At 40.6% G+C, this 22105-nt stretch overlaps 1 long non-coding RNA gene across 1 annotated transcript in view; it reads right to left on the bottom strand.

Annotated features, from left to right (window-relative positions):
* LOC122559365 overlaps positions 1–22105 on the bottom strand; it is a 45278-nt gene that overhangs the window by 5335 nt on the left and 17838 nt on the right. Inside the window, exon 2 of the long non-coding RNA XR_006314407.1 lies at positions 279–307. This is a non-coding gene — a long non-coding RNA (uncharacterized LOC122559365). The remainder of the gene's footprint in view (positions 1–278; positions 308–22105) is intronic.

Below are 22105 nucleotides of genomic sequence, written 5' to 3'. Positions count from 1 at the left end.
ATAGCAGATTATGCTTCAGGGTTGTAGGGAGAAGTTACAATTTGTCTTGCAATCACTTTATTTTCACTTATTCAAAGATATCAAGACCTTAAATGAACAGTTTGCTGCAAATGTGTTTACAAAATACTTAAATAAATGTTTTGTTATACTACTGCTACACAATTGAGCCTAAGACAAGATTTTCTACTTAATTATCAGAAGAACATGAACTTGCTTTCAGAATTCAATAACAACATCAATTTTCTACAAGCCCAAAAAGTTGTTGACATAGCAGATACCTTGAAATACGCAGCCAGTAAAGCAGTATCTGTGGAGAGAGAAATAGAGTTAACCTTTCGAATTATTGGCCTTTCATCAAAACTAGCATTAATTTAACAAAAAACACCTCCGTTTAAAATCCTTGGCTTACCTCACCATCTCCACTTCTATCTTTTTATGCAACATATATCTTTTTGCCTACAAATTAGCACTTGTCAGCTTTTTGTCACATCCTTGTTCATCTTTTCTATTTCATAGAATCATAGAGTCCCGAAAATGCAGAAAGAGGCCATTCAGCCCCACCGCATCTGCACTGACCCTCCAAAGAACATCCCACCTAGATCCACCCATACCCATAACCTCACAATTTTCCATGGCTAATCCACCAAACCTACACATCCCTGGACACAATGGGTAATTTAGTATGGCCAATCCACCTAACCTAACCTGCAAATCTCTAGACTGTGGGAGAAAACTGGAGCACCCAGAGGAAACCCACTCAGACGTGGGGAGAATGTACAAACTCCACACAGTCCCCTGAGGATAGAAATGAACACAGTTCCCAGGTGCTGTGAGGCAGCAGTTCTAACCGCTGAGCAATTGTGCTACCCAATGCAATGACACAATCTTCAAAAAATTCTAATATGAACATTGATGATGTAACTACTGGTCATCAAATGATTCACTGCCTTGCCATTGGCTTGCATTGTAGTAGCATTTTTTATAAATTATAGAATCCCTAGAAATAGTCCATTCAGCCCATCAAATTCATACTGACCCTCCAAAGAGCATCCCATCCCCTTTCTATATAGCTGAAACCCTGCATTTCCCATGGCCAATCCACTTAACCTGCACATTTTTGCACTGTGGAAGGAAACCAGAGCACCTGGAGCAAACCCATGCAGGCATGGGGAGAATGTGCAAACTCTACACAGACAATCACCTGAGGGTGGAATTGAACCCGGGTCCCTGGTGCTGTTAGGGTGCAGTGCTAACTACTGAGCCAAATATCACTCAAAATACTTCCTAAAAAGATTCCATGCATCGTTTTCCCCAGGCACTTCAATGTCTCGGCACAAAATAAGGGATGAAACAAACTGTACCATTAAATAATATAATTATTTATATGTAAACATTTATTTATCAAATTGTCTTTTTCATCTTTTAATACCTCAAGGAACTTTGTTACTGAAGGCTTTATCATCTTCAGTAAACCTAGTCTTGCATGCATTATTTTAATGATTGCAATGTAATGTGAACTAAATTACACACAGTCCAAATGGTGGTGTCTAATTTCCCAGAGTACACTGACACAGCTCAGTGACATGTACTGATGCAATGCTTTTACCTTTCACCCGAAGCAGGAGAAATAATTCAGCAATTCATTTGAGACTGCCTCCAGCAACAGAAAGCTTAATTTAGTGGATGCCCCATTGTAGTGGCTTACAATGCTTTCCCATTTCATTAAAGTCCAATAGCTCTCAGGGAAACATTATTCCATTCATTCTCATGCAATAAAAATGAAGTCTGCAACATCAGTTCAAGAGCTGTTCAAGCAATATATGAGTTCCAACAGTACTGATGCTCAGAACAAAAAGATTTCTTTTTCATTATCACCACTGTATATATATATTTATCAGCCATGACTGACTGGCAGAACAGAGTTGATGGGCCAAATGGCTTAATTTCTGCTCCATGTCTTATGGTCTTATAACCCTTGTGTCTGCAACTTTTATCTCCTGTATGCTATGTGGTGTCCTGTTTGTATGTCTGTGACATTCCTGACTTTGAAAATGAGGTGCCCTCTTCCCAGAGAAGCTGTTGAAAGACTAGTTTACAGCTGTAATTATCTAGTCTTTGTCAGATTAACCTGGTCTTGTTTCTCTTAGATGTTGTCATCAGAGGAGGCTTGGATGAGAGGGATGAAACCAAAGTTTCACACCCCTGAGAGACACTGTCACCATGGTCTTCCACTGTGTACTCTGAGTTCTATTCCCTTGGACTATGCTTCCTTTAACTATCCTGAAACATGATCCCTGCATGCCACAGCGAAAAGCTACTGTGTACAAGTTGGAATAGGTACATTACCACATCATAATAATATATACTAGTGTGAAAATCCTTTGATCAACAATGGCTGGATCTTCAGTTATCAACTCCTCCTGTCTCTGCTGCCCCTTTGTTGCTTAGCCTTGAAATACTTCACTAGGAATGATGGAAGCCATTGTGATAAGGAGAGCTATTCAAACCACTGGAGCATAGGGGGGGATGTTTCATAAATTTTGAAGGGTTTTGCTACGATGAATAAGGAAATATTATTTCTTCTGCTTTACCCAGAGCCTCTGGGACTACCAAATCTCTAAAGTCAGAGATGGTTCTCATCCTTCCCCTGACTCTGCTCTGAAAGCTAGAGGAGAAAGTGAGGTCTGCAGACCCAAATCAGGAAATAGTGGAATGGCACATGTCTGTTCCCCTCCACCAAGTTTAGGTACAGTGAGGTTTAGCCTCAAGGTCTTTAATCATAAGAATGGTTGCCAAACCCTGGTAGGTGGAATGTAATTCCCTTCTTGGGAATGACCTAGCTGCCAAACAAATTGTTGGAATCCCAAAATGCCCAGGCCAGACAGGCACTACAAAAGGACCCTAAACGAGAAAGTAAAAGGGACTAAGCAAGGAAATTTAGAATATAACTAGTGCAAAAACAGGAACCATCAGCCCAACAAATCTCTGCCTGGCTCCTAGGGAAAGGAAGGGAGCACCTCAGGGTGAACTGATGTAGCGAGGTTGTGCAAAGAAATCTGGATGAGTTTCAGAGTCTCTGCAAGGGACAGTAGTATGCAGCACAAGATTAGGTGGGACTTGAGACAAAGCAAAAGTGAGGCAGACTTGAGACACAGCGAGAACAGAGGAAACTTGAGAACAGGAGTCTTGAGAAACCCTTGAGAATGAGCAGACTTGAAAATCAGCAAGAGTGGGACAGACTTGAGAAACGGCAAGAGTAGGAAGTTAAAGTCGGAGCCATGTCTGTGGTTGAGGTAGAAGCTAATACTTAGTAAAAAGGCAGGACAGATGATGTACTGCAATTATAGGATGTGGGAGCTCTGAATCAAACACATCTACAGTGAGCTTCAGCTCAAAGTCAGTGATCTGTAGACCACTGACCATATGTAGATACTGCAACAAATGAAGGCTGGAGCATACGTAATCTTAATACTTTATTCCAGGAGGAGTTCATACCCCTTAGGATGAGGTCTTCTGATTTGACCAATGGTCAGGGACAGGAGGAGTTTACAACAAGGAAAGAAGGCCAGGGGTTTGAGAAGGTCAGAATGAAGGAGCCTCATTTTTTTGCTGTTGCCTAACAGGTTAGACATTTGTGCAGACTGTATAGATCAAAGCATGAGAATGAGTGAGCAAAGTGACTATTGCACCCTGTTACAAGGAGTCACTCAAGAGAAGAAAACTAAAGGAATGTACTACTAATAGGCAATAACATATTCGGAGAATAGATATGGTTCTGAGAAGCTGAGAATGGGAGTCCAGACATCTGTGTCATCTGCTGGTGCTAAGATTTGTGACATCCACCAGGTTCTGTAATGGGAGGGGCAGAATCCAATGGTTGTGGTGAACATAATTACTAACAACATCAGTAGAAATAGGAAAGATGTTTTGCTGAGGGGTTTTGAGCAAAAGCGGTTAAATTAATTAAAGCAGAACTTCAAGGATAACAAATTCTGTGTTATTGTTTAAGCCATAAGAAAATTAGGATAGGACAAGTAAACTTAGAGAGATGAATGTGTGGCTGATTGATTAGTTTGGGAGAAATGTGTTTCGGTACCAGGACTGAGGCAAAGCAGAAGACCACAATTTGGATGGACTAGAGATAGATGCCACCTTGAAAAGTACCATCAATGCAGTTTGAGATGGATTCTCTGCATCAGCTTGGTGGATAGGCATGCTAACATCAGCATCCTTAAAGCTGCAAATAGCACCAGCATCAAGACCATGATCATCCGGAACCAACTCCGCTAGACCAGATGTCTGAATTTGGTACTTGGGATGTCTGAGTTCTGATTACCAAAGCGAATCATCTTTGCCCCAGATCAAGGAAGGCACTCAAATAAGATAAGGACAAGGGAAGTGTTTGAAAGACTCCCTAAAGGCTTCTCGCAAGAAATACAATATATTTGTCAATGCGTGGGAGAAAATGTGGTGCTGGAAAAGCACAGCAGACTAACCCTGATGAAGGATTTATGCCTGAAATGTCAATTCTCCTTCTCCTCGGATGTTGCCTGACCTGCTGTGCTTTTCCAGCATCACACTCTTGACTCTGATCTCCAGCATCTGCAGTCCTCACTTTCTCCCAATATGTGGGAGACTATTGCTCGGAAGAAACCAACTTGAAGGAAGGTCCTGCATGAAAGGGTAAAGTTCTTTGACAAAACCCATTGACAAGAGGAAAAGGAATGGGAGAAAGGAATGTCAATGATCTCGAGGACACGGACCAATTCCGGTTCCCGGAAACTCCTGCCCACTATGTGAATGGAGATACAGCTCGAGAATTGGGCTCATCACCTACTGAACCCATGGCCAGTGATACAGAATTTCCTAGGTGGACAATGGCATCCATTAGCAAGTGACTGCCAATAACAATGATGACTGAGACCAGTGTATTGACAAATCATATAAGGAGGGCATTGAGATTACACTAAACTAAATTGTCCATGTGAGGGGATCTAGTCTGGGAAGATTTTATAAATTAAATAGAGAAGATAGGGCAAGACAGCAAAGCAGAAATGAGGTAAATGATGATCAGGAAGAGACATTGTTTTGCAAGTCTAAGAGTGCAACAGTAGAATAATAGAAACAGAACTAAAGGCTCTGTGTTTGAGTTAATAAAACATATGAATTAACAGTGTAAATAAAAATAAATATTTATGCTCTGATAGCTGTCCTGATACATGGCTACAAGATGGCAAAGTCTGGAACCTGCATATTCAAAAATACACAACCTTTAAAGTTAGGAAGTTAGATCAAAGTGGAAGGCCTGTTCTGTTAATTGAGGATGGCATTGTTAAACAGAGAGAAATGACCTTAGTTTGGGAGATGCAGAATCAGCCTGGGTCAAGAAGAGAAGGTAAGAAAGTGTTTAATAGAATCCCCAACACTAACCATGATACAGGATGGAGTACACAAGAAGATAAGACACTGAATTTATATCAAAAGATTACAATGTCATGCAACTGAAATGATATATTGAATAAACTCAGATTGTTGTTAAGTCTGTCATCTTTTAAAATAGGTTGCAGGTTTCGGTTCATTAATATGTGAATCCCAGAGCTTCTTTTAAGTCACATTCTCAAGATAACTTAAGGTTTTATGAAGAAAAAAGTGACATCTCAACTTAGACAATGCGAGGTTAGAGTCTGTCTGTATCCCAATCTTGAGTCAGACTGGTTCTATTTCCAAAGTGGAATTTACAAAATGTTATATGGATTGACTGTCTGTATTGACTGCTTGCAGGTTGTGCACTTTTTGAGCAAAATAAAATGTGTCTGCAAATACAAATTCAATCCATAGACTTATATGTGTGTGCACGTGCATGTGAGAGAGAGAGAGAGAGAGAGAGATAGAGAGGGAGAGAGAGATGTGTGTGTGTGTGTGTGTGTGTGAGTGATTGTGAGAGAATGTGTGGTTGTGTGTGTGTGCAAGGTTGGTAAAGTGTGTGTGTGAATGCGATGGAGTATAGGCCTGTGAGAGGGTGTATGTGTGTGTGTATGAGAGAGAGCATGTATGTGAGTGTGAGTGAGAGAGTGTATAGTGTACACTACAGGGTCTCCTGTCGTGTGACATGAACCCAAGTTCCCGGTTGAAGCCATCCTCATGGATACCAAACTTGGCTATCAGCCAATTTGGCCACTTTGCGGAATTATATTTGCAGATCCATTCTACTTTGCTCAAAAAAATACTCGATCTGCAGGCAGTCAATCCATGTAATATTTTGTCCTTTAATGACAATTTAGTAAAGGGAAAAAAATAAATTCAAAAAGAGAATTTAAGATAAAGTTGATTTAGTCCATTTCATGGCTCTGGGCTCAAGGACCCAACATCTACATACAAACACAAACAAACCCTAGCTGGAATCCCAGGCCGGACCCACCACGGTACCGAAAGAAAGGTGTCACAGACTGACTGAAGCTGCTGTAAGGACTCGCAGTTGGCTGCAGAAGCCACTTAAGGAATCCCAGGCCAGATCAGACCAGCCATGCTGCCAGGAAGATGCTGCAGAAGCCTCAAGGAAAACACAGGTCATTGGAATCCTGGGCCCAGACTCACCTTGTCTTCAGCCACTGCCAATACAGCCACAAGGAACAGCCGGATCCACACCACATTTCCTGCCGCCTCCCCGAACCTCCTTCCTCACCTGAAGCCACTAAAGCGATGTTGAGTTGATTAACAACCTCATAGCAAAGACACTCCAAGGTAGCAGAGATCATAATACAACTAAATTTCACAGTCATTAATTGATTTGTTTTATTCGATATTCATTAGATTACCTACAGTGTGGAAACAGGCCATTTGGCCCCAACAAGTTCATACCGACCCTCCAAAGAGTGACCCACCCAGACCCGTTTCCTTCTGACTAATGCACCTAACACTATGGGCAACTTAGCATGGCCAATTCACCTAGCCTGCACATCTCTGGACCATGGGAGGAAACCAGAGCACCCGGAGGAAACCCATGCAGACACAGGGAGAATGTGCAAAATCCACACAGACTGTCACCTCAGGCTGGAATTAAACTTGGGTGCCTGGTGCTGTGAGGCAGCAGTGCTAACCACTGCACTTTGAGTGAGACAAGTGGATTGTTTTAAATTTAACAAGGACAGTTATGACGGCCTGGCTAAAAAGATCTGTGAAATTAGGTTGATGGAGATAGCATAACAGATTGTTAAGGAGATACTTCAGAAAAAAATATAGTTTCCATTGTTATGATGGATATCATCAAACCGAGCCAGAGCGAGTGGAGTTCGCCAATTGTCTTAGTTTCTAAACCGGATAGGACTCGATGATTTTGCGTGGAATATCGGAAGGTCAAAGCCATTACAAAATCGAACTCATATTAAATATAAGATTGGAGGACTGATTGAAAAAGTTGGACAAGCCAGTTACAACACCAAGTTGGACTTATTTCGTGGTTACTGACAGGTACCTTTATCAGAGATGGTGAAAGAAACTTCTGTGTTTGTAACCTCAAATGGGCTATATCAATTCAAAGTGATGCCCTTTGGAATGAAGAATGCACCTGTCACATTCCAAAGACTCATGAACAGAGTTGTGGCTGGGTTAACAAACTGTGCAGTCTATTTGAACGATGTAGTGATCTTTAGTAAGTCTTGGAAAGATCACATGGTCCAGTTGGCAGAGCTATTTGAATGACTACTAGAAGCAAAGCTGGTAATAAACTTAAACAAAACTGAATTCGCAAAAGCAGAGGTAATGTTCTTGGAACATAACATCGGTCATGGAAGATCGACCCCATGGAATGCAAAGATGAAAGCCGTTGAGGAATTTCCACAACCAACCTCAAAGAAAGAGATGCTTCGATTCTTGGCATAAGCGGATTCTATTTGTTCCGAACTTCAGCAATATAGTGCGACCGTTAATCAATTTGCTGAAGGAGAACACAAAGTTTCGGGGGACAGAACAACGCCAGGAGGCATTCAACCATTTAAAAGCAATATTAACCACCACACTAGCTTTAGTTACACCAAACTTTTCAAAATCTTTCTAAGTTGCCATTGATGCTAGTGACATAGGAGTTGCAGCTATACTGCTACAGGAAGATGAGGATGGGATTGAATTGCCAGTTGACTACTTTTCGAATAAACTCAACATCCACCACAGGAAATACTCCATGATCAAAAGAGAACTGTTGAGTTTGGTACTGGCCTTCCAACATTTTAATGTGTAAGACACAAACAATGTGTTGGAGAAGTTTGTGTACACGCATCACAATCCTCTTACGTTCTTGGAATGTTTTAAAGACAAGAATATGAGACTATTTCATTGGAGTCTTATGTTACAGACTTCTAATTTACAAATTGTACATGCTGCAGGGTGTAAGAAGGTAATCGGAGATGCGTTATGATGGATTTAACTGATAAAGTATAGATGAGATTGGTATCTATTCGATGTTATATATATGTGGGAAGAAGTTAATATGAACTTAGATTAAAGTCGTATGTATGTCATGATAATGTGGTAAAGGAATAGAGAAAAAAATGAAGCCAAATTTTCATTATGATGGTTCGTTTTTCCTTAAGAAGGGAAGTGTTTTGAAAGTGGAGGTATGTACTGTACCTTTAAGAGAGAGGAAACGAGCAAGGACTGACTGAAAGCACAGAGTGTGCTGAACAATTTAAAAATGTAACACTTGGTTGAAACAAATAGCTGGAGTTGTATTTCCATGGAACAAAACCAAATTCAAATTCAGCTAAACAGTTTAAATTATGGCCCAGATACCAAAATTCAATCAAATTTGAATTTAGTGTTTTGATGACATCAAACCAATGAAATGACCCAATGTTTTGGGGTATAAAACTGGACATTTTGAACAGTTAGGGGGAGAACTGCCAAGAACACCAACAAGTATAGATTACTAGCCAAATAGCTCTCAGAAAGATACCTGTCCATAAGAAAAGTTGTGCCACTGAAAACCAAAGAGATAACCCAGGAAAATAGAGCGAAAAATCTACAAAGGCGAATCAACAAAGTCGACTGGTTTTGAAACATGATTTTTTTTGTAAATCTTAATCAGGGTTTTTTTTAATCAGACCAGTATTATTGAGTGGGAGGTAAAAAATAGTTTTAAGGGAAAGGACTTGTAAATAGTTGTCTAATGTTCTCATTTAGACTTAAAGAATAAAATTGTTAAGTTTTACTTTAAATAGTGACCTCTGGAATAGTCCTTTGCCTCTTGAAGTTTAACACATTAGGGCACCAGGTGAGCTTCTCTGTGTGTCGGGTTTAAATTAGCAGCGGCATTTACCCTGTCTCGTAACAACATTTAGACAGAAATACTCCAAGGGAAGAGTGCACCATCTGTGACTAATTTAGAAAATTAAAGCAAGTATCAATCTAAAATAAAAAGGAGATAATTTCACAAAGATGAGTGGCTGGTCATAAGATTGGACTGTGTCATGATGGCAGATCAGAACACTGAATTATTTACAGACATATTGAACAAAACAGGTCTTTTTAAAAACAAAGATTGCAAGCCAAGTCTTTCAGATAACTTCTCAGATTGGAATTTACTGACTGCTGAAAATTGCCCTGTGTGATCAATTGAAATGTTGGACCTTGTAGAGTGCCATGTAAGTTTTAAAGCGCAAAACTTCAAAAGGAAGAGATGAAAAGCAATCTAATTATGTCCTCTCAGCAGGAAAACATCTCGTCTAGGTTATATATCCTGACTGGGGACTTGAGTTAAAAGACAAGCTATGTTTTACCCTTCAGGAAAGTACAGAAAAGCAGATGAAAATCAATTGGAACCCTTAGTCTGTGTGTGTTATTGGGCTGAGATGGTAGTGTAGACTAGTGTGTTGAGAGGGTCATAGCTTGCAGACAACTGTCTTCAATCTGTTCTTCAGAGGATAGGTCTGGACATGATGAGCTAAATGACCTGCTCCCACACTGTGGGAATTCTATGAAGACAGCAACAAAAGCTGTTGAACTATGACAGTGCTGGTGCAGCCCCTGGCTAGTGTCAAGGATTAGATGTGGGGTCACGGTGGCTCAGTGGTTAGCACTGTTGCCTCACAGCGCTAGGAATCCGGGTTCAATTCCAGCCTCTGGCTACTGTCTGTGTGGAGTTTGCACATTCTCCCTGTATCTGCGTGGGTTCTTCCAGGTGCTCTGGTTTCCTCCCACAATCCAAAGATGTGCAGGTTAGGTGAATTGGCAATGCTAAATTGCCAATAGTGTTCAAGGATGTGTAGTCAGGGGAATGGGTCTGGGTGGGTTACTCTTCGTAGGGTCAGTGTGGACTTGTTGGGCCAAAGGGCCTGTTTCCACACTGTAGGGATTATAAAACAAAATCAACCCTATGCCTAGAAGTGTTCACAGTATCACTTACAATCACAGGAAGCACTAGAATGATGTCACCACACACTAAAAATAATAGTCAGGGTGCACTGCTCCAAGCAACCTCACATGTGGGAAAAAGGACTAGATTTATTTGTTCTTCACCAGAGCTCACCCAATGAGTCCAGTTTTACTCTTATTTGTATTAGTTTATAGGTACAAAATGTGAAAGTGTTTGAAACTAATCAAGAAAAGGTTTATAAAACACAAGGAGGAATTCTCCATGTTTGAACACATAGCACAGTTCCAGTAGCAACTCCTGTAAATCTCTGACATGGCCCAAGAACTCATTAACAGACAATGATGATAAAACAGGTAGACAAATATGCCCAGTGCCTGAACAGTGAATGCTAGAGATCAGAAACAAAAACAGATATTGCTGGAGAAACTCAGCAGGATTTGCAGCATCTGAGGGAAGAAAGCAGTTATGTTTCGAGTCCAGTGACTTTTCAACACAGCATCTCACTTGCCCCCATACCCCAACCTTGTCTGAAGCTTAAATACCATCTTTTCCGAGCTGCTATCAGTTCTGCTGAAGAGTCACCAGACTCAAAACTGCAACTGAGCTTTCTCTCCAGAGATGCTGCTGAGTTTTGCCAGCAATTTCTGTTTTTGTTCTTTTCAGCCAGGGTCTATATGCTAATGCTGCTATCAATACCAGGTAAATCCTTAAAATCCTGGTTCACTGACAATTCAGAGTAACTGAGGCACTAGGAGAACTTAATCATCTAATTCAGACCTCAGAAGGGAGGGAAAGGAAAGGCTGATACAGGTCAACATGATAAATCAAGCCCACTTTTGCAAAGAGGACAAGCTAAATTGACTTACCTAGAAGGAAAGGGAGCAGTGGGGAAAATTTGAAGGGAGAAGTGAGTGAAACTTAATTTGAATTCCCAACTAGCTAGATGACCAAAGTAGAAATACTTTGATTCCTATTCACCCATTGAGGCAAACAATAGCAAGCAGACTTGACAAAGTTGCAAGGGTTTATGCAGAATCAAGTCATGTTGCACCACCCTGATTCTACCTGGTTTGGATGTAGGAGAGGCTCCTACCACAGGGCAACATCCTCACTGGCTAGGCCCAAAAACGTTGCCCAAGGTTCAGGAGGAGATTGTCAACTTGGTGAAGCTCCAACTAATAGAGCCCAGCAGTAGCAGCTGGAGCACTTGTTACCCAAACCAAATAGTTCCATGATGCTCTGCATTGACCAGGAAGAAGTTATTGCGGTGAACCAATATCTCAGCTGAAATGTTGCACAGATAAAGCAGCCCACATTACCAAGATATTTTTACTCAAGCTATAGTAACAGGTTCCCTTCAGTGCTTGCATGAAGGAAATCTCTGCCCCTGTAACTACAAACAGGTTATACCAGTGTCAAGTCAAGTAATTTGGACTCCAAAATGCCCTAGCCATGCTTCAAAGCTGATAAACCAGATAGTGGAAGACTTATCCAATTGAGTAGTGTTACTTTGCATTAGTCAGAAAATCCCTACAGTGTGGAAACAGGCCATTCATCCCATCAAGACAACACTGACCCTCCAAAGAGCATCCTATCCAGGACCAGCCCCAATCCTATCCCTGTAATTCTGCATTTCCCATGGTTGACCTACCTACCTTGCACATCCCTAGACACAGTGGGCAATTTAGCATCGTCAATCCTCCTAACCTGTACATTTTTGGACTGTGAGAAGAAACTGAAGTACCCAGAGGAAATCCATACAGACACGGGGAGAATTTGCTAACTCCACACAGACATTCGCCCAAGGCTGGAATTGAACACGTTTCCCTGGCACTGTGACGCAGCAGTGCTAACCACTGAGCCATAATGCCACCTTTCTAAAGTACAGTGAAACCTGAGATTTTTATTTATTTATTTGTGGGATGTGGGCATTACTGGCTGGCCAGTATTTATTGCCTGTCCCTAGTTGGCCTTGAGAAGGTGGTGATGAGCTGTCCTCTTGAACTGCTGCTGTACACTTGCTGTGGGTTGACCCACAATGACATTGGGGAGGGCATCCAAGATGATGCTGATTGGTTGAGTTATCACTGGCATGGAGACGTAGCTCGAACAGTCATTATTGTCAGTCGTAATTCTCAAACCAGGCAGTTAGAGTGATCAGATGGTTGCCTTAAGGATGCAATGGAAATTGAGTGTCTCCATGGCCCTTTCCTTTTGATTTATAGATATGTCCAAAATGGGTTTAGAAAGACCCCAATCTTCACTAACCACAACCACCTATTTTTTTTTTGCACAAGTTTAAGACCCAGTATTAGATTACTTACAGTGTGGAAACAGGCCCTTCGGCCCAACAAGTCCACACCGCCCCGCCGGAGTGCAACCCACCCATACCCCTACATTTATCCCTTACCTAACACTACGGACAATTTAGCATGGCCAATTCACCTGACCTGCACATCTTTGGACTGTGGGAGGAAACCGGAGCACCCGGAGGAAACCCACGCAGACACGGGGAGAACGTGCAAACTCCACACAGTCAGTCGCCTGACTTGGGATTATAGATTATTCTTTTATAGAACAGCGCAGTCCAGGGCCTTTGGCCCTTGATGTTGTGCCAACCTGTGAAACCAGTCTAAAGCCCATCTAACCAACACTATTCTAATACTATCCTTGTTCCTTTAACTATACCAGTCACATATGCTGGGTTAGAAATTAAAAGATAATATTGACCAGGATTAGAAGAATGGATGTATGTATGAATGTGTGTTTGTTGTTTTATCTCAGCAATAGCCTGGTGATATTATCACAAGACAATTACTTCAGAAACTCAACTAATGTTCTGGGAACCTGGGGAGTTCAGATCCTGCCTTGGTAGAAAGTAGAGTTTGAATTCAATAACAAATCTGGAATTAAGGGTCTAATGCTGACCATGAATTCATTGTTGATTATTAGAAAAACCCATCTGGTTCACTAATGTCCTTTAGGGAAGGAAATTGCCATCCTTACCTGGTCTGGCTTGCATGTGATTCCAGAGCCACAGCATTGTAGCTGACCCTCAACTGCCCTCTGGGCAATAAGAGAAAAGCAATAAATTCTTGCCCAGCCAGAGACACCCATGTTCGATGAGTGAATTAAAAATAGCGACAGCCCCAAATTACAAACAGACAAATTGAATCTTTGAAGAAAACATTTTTTTTAAGCACAGACTGCTAGCTAAGCCTGTAACTTCTAAGAATGGAAGCAAAGAGTGGGGATAAGTGAGTACTATTCCGGCTGGCAACCAGTGACTAATGCTATGTCTCAAAGATTAGTGTTGGGACCACTATTATTCACAATTTCCATAGATGATTTGGAGTTGGAGACCACATGTATTGTGTCAAAATTTGCAGATAACATTAAAATGAGTGACAGAGCGAAGTGTGCAGAGGACTGTGAAACTTTGCAGAGGAACATTGATACTTAAAGTGAGTAGGCAAAAGTCTGGCAGACAGAATGCAATGTTAATAAATGTGAAGTCATCCATTTTGGGTAGGAGTAAAAAGGACTATTACTTGAATGTTAAAAAGTTGCAGCATGCTGCTGTGCAGAGGGACCTGGGTGTCCTTGTGCATGAATCACAAAAGGTTGGTCTTCAGGTACTACAGGTAATTAGGAAGGCAAATGGAATTTTGTCCTTCATTGCTAAAGGGATTGAGTTTAAAAGCAGAAAGGTTGTGTCGCAGCTGTACAAAATGCTGGGGAGGCCACACCTGGAGTACTTTGTGAAGTTTTAGTTTCCTTACTTGAGAAAGGATATACCGGCACTGGAGGGGATGCAGAGAAGGTTCACAAGGTTGATTCTGGAGTTGAGGAGGTTGACTTATGAGGAGGGACTCAGTAGACTGGGATTATATTCATTGGAATTTAGAAGAATGAGGTGGGATCTTATAGAAACATATAAAATTATGAAGGGAATAGATAAGATAGATGTAGAGGGAATGTTTCCACTGGCAGGTGAAACTAGGACAAGAGGGTATAGCCTCAAAATTAGGGGGAACAGATTTAGGACTGATATGAGAAGGAACCTCTTTATCCAGAGGGTAGTGAATCTACGGAATTCCCTGCCCAGTGAAGTAATTGACGCTAGTTCAGTAAATGTTTTTAAAGCTAAGATAGTTTTTTTTGAACAATGAAAGAATTAAGGGTTACAGTGAGAGGGTGGGTAAGTGGAGCTGAGGCCACAAAAAGATCAGCCATGATGTTATTCAATGGTGGAGCAAGCTCGAAGGGCCAGATGGCCTATCCTGCTCCTAGTTCTTATGTTCTTATGCATGTTCAATTGGTTGTCACAAAATTCCCTACGTAAACCTTGTATGTTGCACCTTGTAAGGTGCTAAGGAAACTTCAATGAGAGAGACTTCAAAAGGCAGAGGTACAAGGCAATCTAATGACCAACTCTGAAGAGGAAAACATCTCTTGTGGTTTATAAGCCAGATTGTGGACATCAGTTTTGTTTACACTGCCAGAAATAGACAAAATAAGAGCTCATGTTTCTATAGCTGGAATCACATTCTGTCCATGTGGTCATCGAAGACACTTGTAGGATCCATGACATTCCACATATTACAGGCCACACATTCCACTTGACTATTGTGTGCTGCCATGTCTTGAACTTACTTAGTCTCTCTAACTTACTTTCTTAATGACTTTGTCGTAAATTCATTCTCTTCTGTTAACTTTCCTCTCCTTCTATTATCCTACTTCTTCTTTATTTCTTCATTTTTCTGCCTTAAAATTCCATGTTTTCTCCAATTGTTTTTCTGTGTTCTAAGATGGCAACAGAGAATGACAACATGCTACAACATTTTTCACTGTATTTTGTAACGAGATACACATGACAATAAACAAATCAAATACTTTGGCTAACTTAAGTTACTTTGTAATGTTGGCTCTGACTTCCACTCTTACAATTATTCCCACTGTTCCTCAATGAATCCCTCCTTTCAGAAATAAATGGCATTTCATTATTTATAACAATTTATAAATGGTCCCTAATGGCAGTTTCCTACCAGCCAACAAACTTGCAGATTTTCTGTGATGTCACTTTTCTTTCATACTGGGTATGGGCTGGTTCCCAGCAGCTTCTGTGATAGGGTTAGGATTAGTGGGCTGGCGACATAGATTAATAATAGTTTCATGTTTATTAAGGAGATTAGAGTTTTTTTTTCCTGAGGATTGTGAGTCACTTTATTCACAATCAATGGAATCAAGGTCATTAAATGATTTTAAGGCAAAGGTATACAGGTTCCTAACTAGCAGGCAGGGGTAGAGTTAGGGTTAATAGTAGGTGTCTTTTCCCTATGGTGGGGATGTCAAGATTAGAGGACATATTTTTAAGGTGAGAGAGATTTTAAAACAACATGAGGGGCACATGCTTTTACATGGATGATGGTTCATGTGTGCGATGAACATCATAAGGAAGTAGTGAATGTGGGTACAGTTACAAATTTAAAAGACACTTAGATAAGTGCATGAATAGGAAACATTTGGAAGGATGAGGGTCAGGAACACGCAAGTGGAACTACAGGGCGACCCCCATATCTGCAGAATCGTTTTCCGTGATTTCAGTTACCCGCGGATTATCATGCCGCTTACATATTTTTGGGAACCAGGGACCAGGAGGCTGCCGGGAAGCTACAATTCCCATTGAAATGAATGTGTTCACTCCTATCCGCAGTTTCAGGCTACCGCAATAGGTCCTGCAACGTATGCCCTGAGGGTACGAGGGACTACTGTAGTTAGTTAGGGATTATGTTTGGCATGAACGGGTTGGAGCGAAGGGTCTGTTTCCATGCTACAACAGATTTGGGAAATAAGTTACAGTTCATGGTATAAAAGGGACAAAGCCAACATGGACACAAAATTGGCTGATTGATAGGAAACAGTGGGTATTTTGTAGACTGGAGAAAGATTTGTAGTGGATTTAGCATTGGTTTAGCATTTCCCCAGGATTTAGCATTGGTTTTCCTGACATATATTAATGATCCAGATTTTGGCATGTGGAGGAAAATTTCAAAGTTTGCAGGTTACACAGAACTTGGAAAAATTGTAAACTGTGAGGAGTACAATATCGAACACCAAAACAACATTGAGACGTTGGAATGGGCAGATAGTGGCAGAGTTAGTTCAATGCAGAAAGTGTGTTCAATATACCGTATCAGTTGCCTAACACCATGAACTTTTGTTATAAATTCTGTGTCTTATGATCCTGCCCCACTAGTTATCTGATGAAAGAGCAGCGCTCCGAAAGCTAGTACTTCCAAATAAATCTTTTGGACTATAACCTGGTTTTGTGATTTTTAATTTTGTCCAACACCGGCTCCTCCACATCATGACAAAAATAAATGGTATCAATAAATCCAAGGAACAACCTGGAATGGAATTCTGTGAAGAGAGGCTTTGTGAAAGTGGTATGGGTTGAGTCATGAAAAATAGAAGAAGCCTAGTGGAATTTTCCTCTTGTTAAAATTCCTTGTGATTAGTCGGCATAATTTGAAACAAGTGACGAATATTCGGCTCATGCTGTCAATTCTTTGCAGCTTTCAACCACCTTGCATTTTTTTTCAATGAGAAAGCATGGCAGCTGCAGAGCTGGTTTACTGAATAGTAAAACAATACCTGGTTTGTCCAAATTAATATTCATTACATATTTTTATTTCCATATCATACATATTTTATATCTGTACAACCTTATTTTTCATTCTATTTATTGTGGCTTTGCTCACAATTAATCCATGCTACTATCTAGAGATGCAACTGCTTCAACACTTGATCATGCTACAATGCTTCAATACACAATCATGGAATCACTGCAGTGTGAAAAGCGGCCGTTCAGCCCATTGGTTCTGCACCGACCGTCCAAAGGGCATCCCATCTCAGCCCAGTGCCCTACCTTATCGTCGAAACCCTGCATTTCCCATGGCTAATCCACCTATCCTGCACATTCCTGGACACTATGAACAATTTAGCATGGCCAATCCACCTAATTTGCACATCTTTGTACTTTGGGAGGAAACCGGAGCATCCAGAAGAAACCCATGCAGACACGGGGAGAAAGTGATTCTCTGACCTTGAGAATCTTCATTGAGCATGCTCATTTATGCAGTCAAAAGTCTGATATGAGTACACAAGAAATAGGAGCAGTCAACAACCATACAGTCCAGCAAACCTGCTTCGCAATTCATAAGATCACATTTAATTTTATAATACACTCTATTTCATAGAGTCATAGAGATGTACAGCATGGAAACAGACCCTTCGGTCCAACCCATCCATGCAGACCAGATATCCCAACCCAATCTAGTTCCACCTGCCAGCACCCAGCCCATATCCCTCCAAACCCTTCCTATTCGTATACCCATCCAAATGCCTCTTAAATGTTGCAATTGTACCAGCCTCCACCACTTCCTCTGGCAGCTTATTCCATACCCGTACCATCCCCTGTGTGAAAACGTTGCTCCTTTGGTCTCCTTTAAATTTTTCCCCTCTCATCCTAAACCTATGCCCTCTAGTTCTGGACACAAGATTTTGTATATTTCAATATAGATTGCCTCTGAGATTTTCTATTTATTTTCCTCTATCCAGTAGTGCTCTTACACTCAACTGAACATCCTTTCTCCATCGCCAAATCACCTATGGTGTTTCTTTTTTCAATCTTAACCTCACCATCAATAAATCAATCTTGCGATCCCAGATGGAATCAGCCCAGCACAGTGGAGAGCAAGACCACGAATGGAAAGCAAGACCACGAATGGAAAGCCCACAGCATAGAGCGATTGATTGCAAGCTATAGAAAGACTATCTTTTAACTTTATGTCTTTATTTTCATAATTTATTCTATGAAGAATTATAATGTAGAACTTTAGCTTTCTTTTACTTCTCTGTTTTTGTACCTCATCTATTTCTATGCTTAAGATTTGTAACTAGGTACGTTATTCTTCAGATGGTGCTGTGTGTGGCAACCTTATACACTTTGCACAGTACTCCTGTTCTTTTGTATTTGAGTACACGTGACAATAAAACCTAATTCTAGTTCTAATGTTTTCCAATTGATACTATATTTTCTAAATTCCAGAAAATAGAGGCTCGTTACTCAGCCATCCACATGTTTTTTTTTATTCTTGTATGGGAGGTGGGTGCTGCTGGCATTTGATACTACAACTTAGTTGTAATTGAACTGATAGGCTCTTTAGGTCATTCCAGAGGGCAGTTAAGAATCAAACACATTTCTGTGAGACTGGAGTCACATGTAGTCCACACCAGATAACGGATTACTTCTGCTAAAGGTAATTAGTCAACTGATAGATTGTCATTCCAATGGTTAAATACTAGCTTTTCATTAAAGGCTTTTGGTGAATCAAGATTTCTGGTGGGACTCAAACCCATGTACCTGGAACATTAACATGGGGCTCTAGGTTACTAGTCCAGTGACATTAGCACTGTGCTACAGCCACTCTATTCTGAGGTAAGACCATAAGACATAGGAGTGGAAGCAAGGCAATTTGGCCCATCGAGTCCACTCCGCCATTAACTGTAATCAAGATGAGCCACCGTACTGCCTAATTTTCTCTGTTTGTTCCCTAAGTATATTGACACCTGTACAGGACAGTTTCATATGTTTCAGGTACACTGCAGTTACTTGCATGAATGTATGTATGAGGCTGGAGAGTAATCAACAATTGTCAACGCGGAGGCAATGGCCTACAGGTGGTGGAATTTGAAGTCAATACATATCTGGAATTAAGAGTCTAATGATGACCATGAAACCATTGTTAATTGTTGGAGAAAACCCAGCTGGTTCACGAATGTCCTTAAGGGAAAGAAACTGTCTTCCATACTGGTCTGGCCTACATGCAACTCCATACACATAAGAACTGTTTGACTCTTAACTGCCCTCTGGGCAATAACTACTGGCCTAGTCTGTGACACCCTCAATCATGAATGATTTTTTAAAAATGTCATTACAGATGAAATAGATTCTTGCCTTAGCATGCATGCAGAGCTATTTTCTCTTGAGGTGACTAGACATTGATCAAGGAGAGAGAACCTTAGCTGATTTTTCTTCCCTCCCCCAGCCACCACTCCAAACCAAGTTTGAAGTGTTGCACACCTCATTCACTAGCCCAAGTCTGATCAGGGAGTAAAAACAGAAATTGCTAGAGAAACTCAGCAGATCGGTCAGCCTCTGTGGACTTCCTCCAGCAATTCTTGCTTTCTGTTTCAGATCTTCAGCATCCGTCATTTATTAGTTTTATTGTAGTCTAGGGAATTGTTAGCACTTTTGCACATTTAGAATAAGTTAAAAATGAAATAGATATCTTTCAAACGTAACACTATAATGATGACATTAAAGTTGATCACAGTTTATAGAGGGTTTTTTTTGAGGTTTCAAATGTCAAAGTGCACTATTACTCTTTGAAACATATACCTCATTTTCATTTGAATGAATAGATGTTTCTAATGTCTTGCAAGAGAGCACTCATTGATCAGTCACTCATGAAATATTGGGCCTGAATTTGTAAGCAGTGAAGCTGATGAGGAAAGCTGCCCAAAAAAGATCGAGAGATCTCTGTAATTGCAGAATTTGCCTTTTCCAGTGTGAAGCTAATTCTGGTAATAGGGGTTAGTTGGATTGGCCATGTTAAATTGCCCATAATGTCCAGGATGTGCAGGGTTAGGTGGACTGGGAAACGCAGGGTTACATGGGATAGGGTAGAGGGGTGGGTCTGGACGGGTGCTCTTCAGAGGATTGGTGTGGACTCGGTTGGGCCTACTGGCCTGCTTCCAGACTGTAGAGATTCTATGATTTTATGATTCTAGGACAAAGAGATCTAAAGGCATTAAGCTACAATGACATTAACAATTAGGGTAAGCAGTCAATTAGTTTGAAGAATTCTCACAGGCTGAAAGCACGTCAGTTAAAAGCACTGAATTCTTCCATTCTTCATTTAATACATTGACCAAAAATTTAAATGTTTGAGTATTATAAAGAAACTTAAGAAAAAGTTTGTTCAAAAGTGTGGTTTTCTTAAATCATAAAAAATGGAATTTGACATTGTATGAAATTAAAATAATTTTTTTCAAAGGCCATTGAAGATATTTAATAATAATTGAAGTTAGGGCTCCACTAAAGCCCAGTGAAAGCTTATGTAACAAGTTCTAAACTTTTCAAGGGTTTTTTTACAGCAAGACTGAAGACTGGATTTTCAGTGAATTGGAGACGACACTGTGGAATTTTATAATAGGTGGCAGGACCTAAATGTGGAAGCCCTGTTCTCATTTCTGACAGATACTAATTTTGCCAGTAGTAGACATAATTCACACAAGAATCACAGAAATGTTACAATGCAAAAGACAATTAGATATCATCATAGCCCCAACCATAAACAATGCCAACTAGCGATTCAGTGGTGTTATTCACACAACCTGCTGAGCAGCTTCTGGGCAACCAAAGTCTTTGGATTCCAGGGAAAGTGTGATTGCAAAGCTGAAACTTAAAGGAAATGATGGAAGAGCATCACCAGTACTGGAGTCTGTGGCTTAATTTGGCTCAAGTTGGGAAACCTCAACCAGTTTAGACAGGTTGTAAGTTTTTTGTCGATTCTGTGGATGGTGGTGTGTGGCCATTTTTAGTGGAGTGATTTGTCTAGTTAATTCTGACTACTCTATTATTCTATTTGGTCCATCGTGCCTGCACCAGCTCTCTAAATAAGCATCATGACTTAATGCCATTATCTTGCCATATCCCCATTCCCTCGCACATCATTTCAAAATCTATAATCATCCGATATCCTTTCCAGGGAAATCAGAACTCAGCATAGACATTTGACCTCAGTGCTGAGTACAAACCAATCCCATTTTGGCTGTTTCATGGATGTTCAACCACAATGTGTACTTCTGAAATTGAAGGGGTGGATGTAAATGTAAATGCCTTAGATAGCAGATAATGTCTGTAAAATTGTTGTGATGTGAAGTTATTTAAATGGTTTCCTCTTTAAGCTTTGAAAAGAAAGCAGACTGCAACTGAAAATTGAACAGAGAACTCCTAATGGACTGTTTTTATTGACAGAAAGAAAAATGCAACTGGTCTTGAATATAGCTCTTTGTTGCCATTTCCATGAAAATTATTGCCATATCATTATGAATGCTTCGTTTAAGTTTCAAAAGCTACACCACTCAGCAGAGGTTCTGAGTTCACAGTTTGACAATTTAAAGAGTTCATTAACAGATTGGCTATGTTTGATCTGGGTTCTGAAAGAAGTCCATTTGATTTTAAAAGAGATAGTCCACTTGAAGAGATTTAAAAGCTTTGAATGAATGGAAGTTTATTTTCACTGATGTGTGTAGGAGCGAGAACTACAATAGATGATTACAAGTTTATTTTCATTTTATATGACACCTGAGGTCTGCCAATGGTAAATACTGGGTACCGGGGGGGTGGCATTTAAAGTGGTATGGAGGCAGTGAATGGAGGCATGAGTTGATATGGAGGGCAACAGAGGCCACAGCAGGTAGATGGAGTCTGGGGTGAGGGCTAGAGGCCGGTCAACTTCTGAGACAACTGGAACAGTCACAGAATGTCAGGGGGGGGGTCTTCTACATTCTGCTTCCGGGGTCGGATAGCTGACTTCATCCCATACTCAACCCCCCAGAATAAAAATCTGAAGTATTTTAAACCAAAAGAGATACGGCAAATCAGGA

The sequence above is a fragment of the Chiloscyllium plagiosum genome, chromosome 19 (assembly GCF_004010195.1).
Source record: "Chiloscyllium plagiosum isolate BGI_BamShark_2017 chromosome 19, ASM401019v2, whole genome shotgun sequence".
Classification (NCBI taxonomy): domain Eukaryota; kingdom Metazoa; phylum Chordata; class Chondrichthyes; order Orectolobiformes; family Hemiscylliidae; genus Chiloscyllium; species Chiloscyllium plagiosum.
This window is presented reverse-complemented; position numbering and strand designations above follow the sequence as displayed.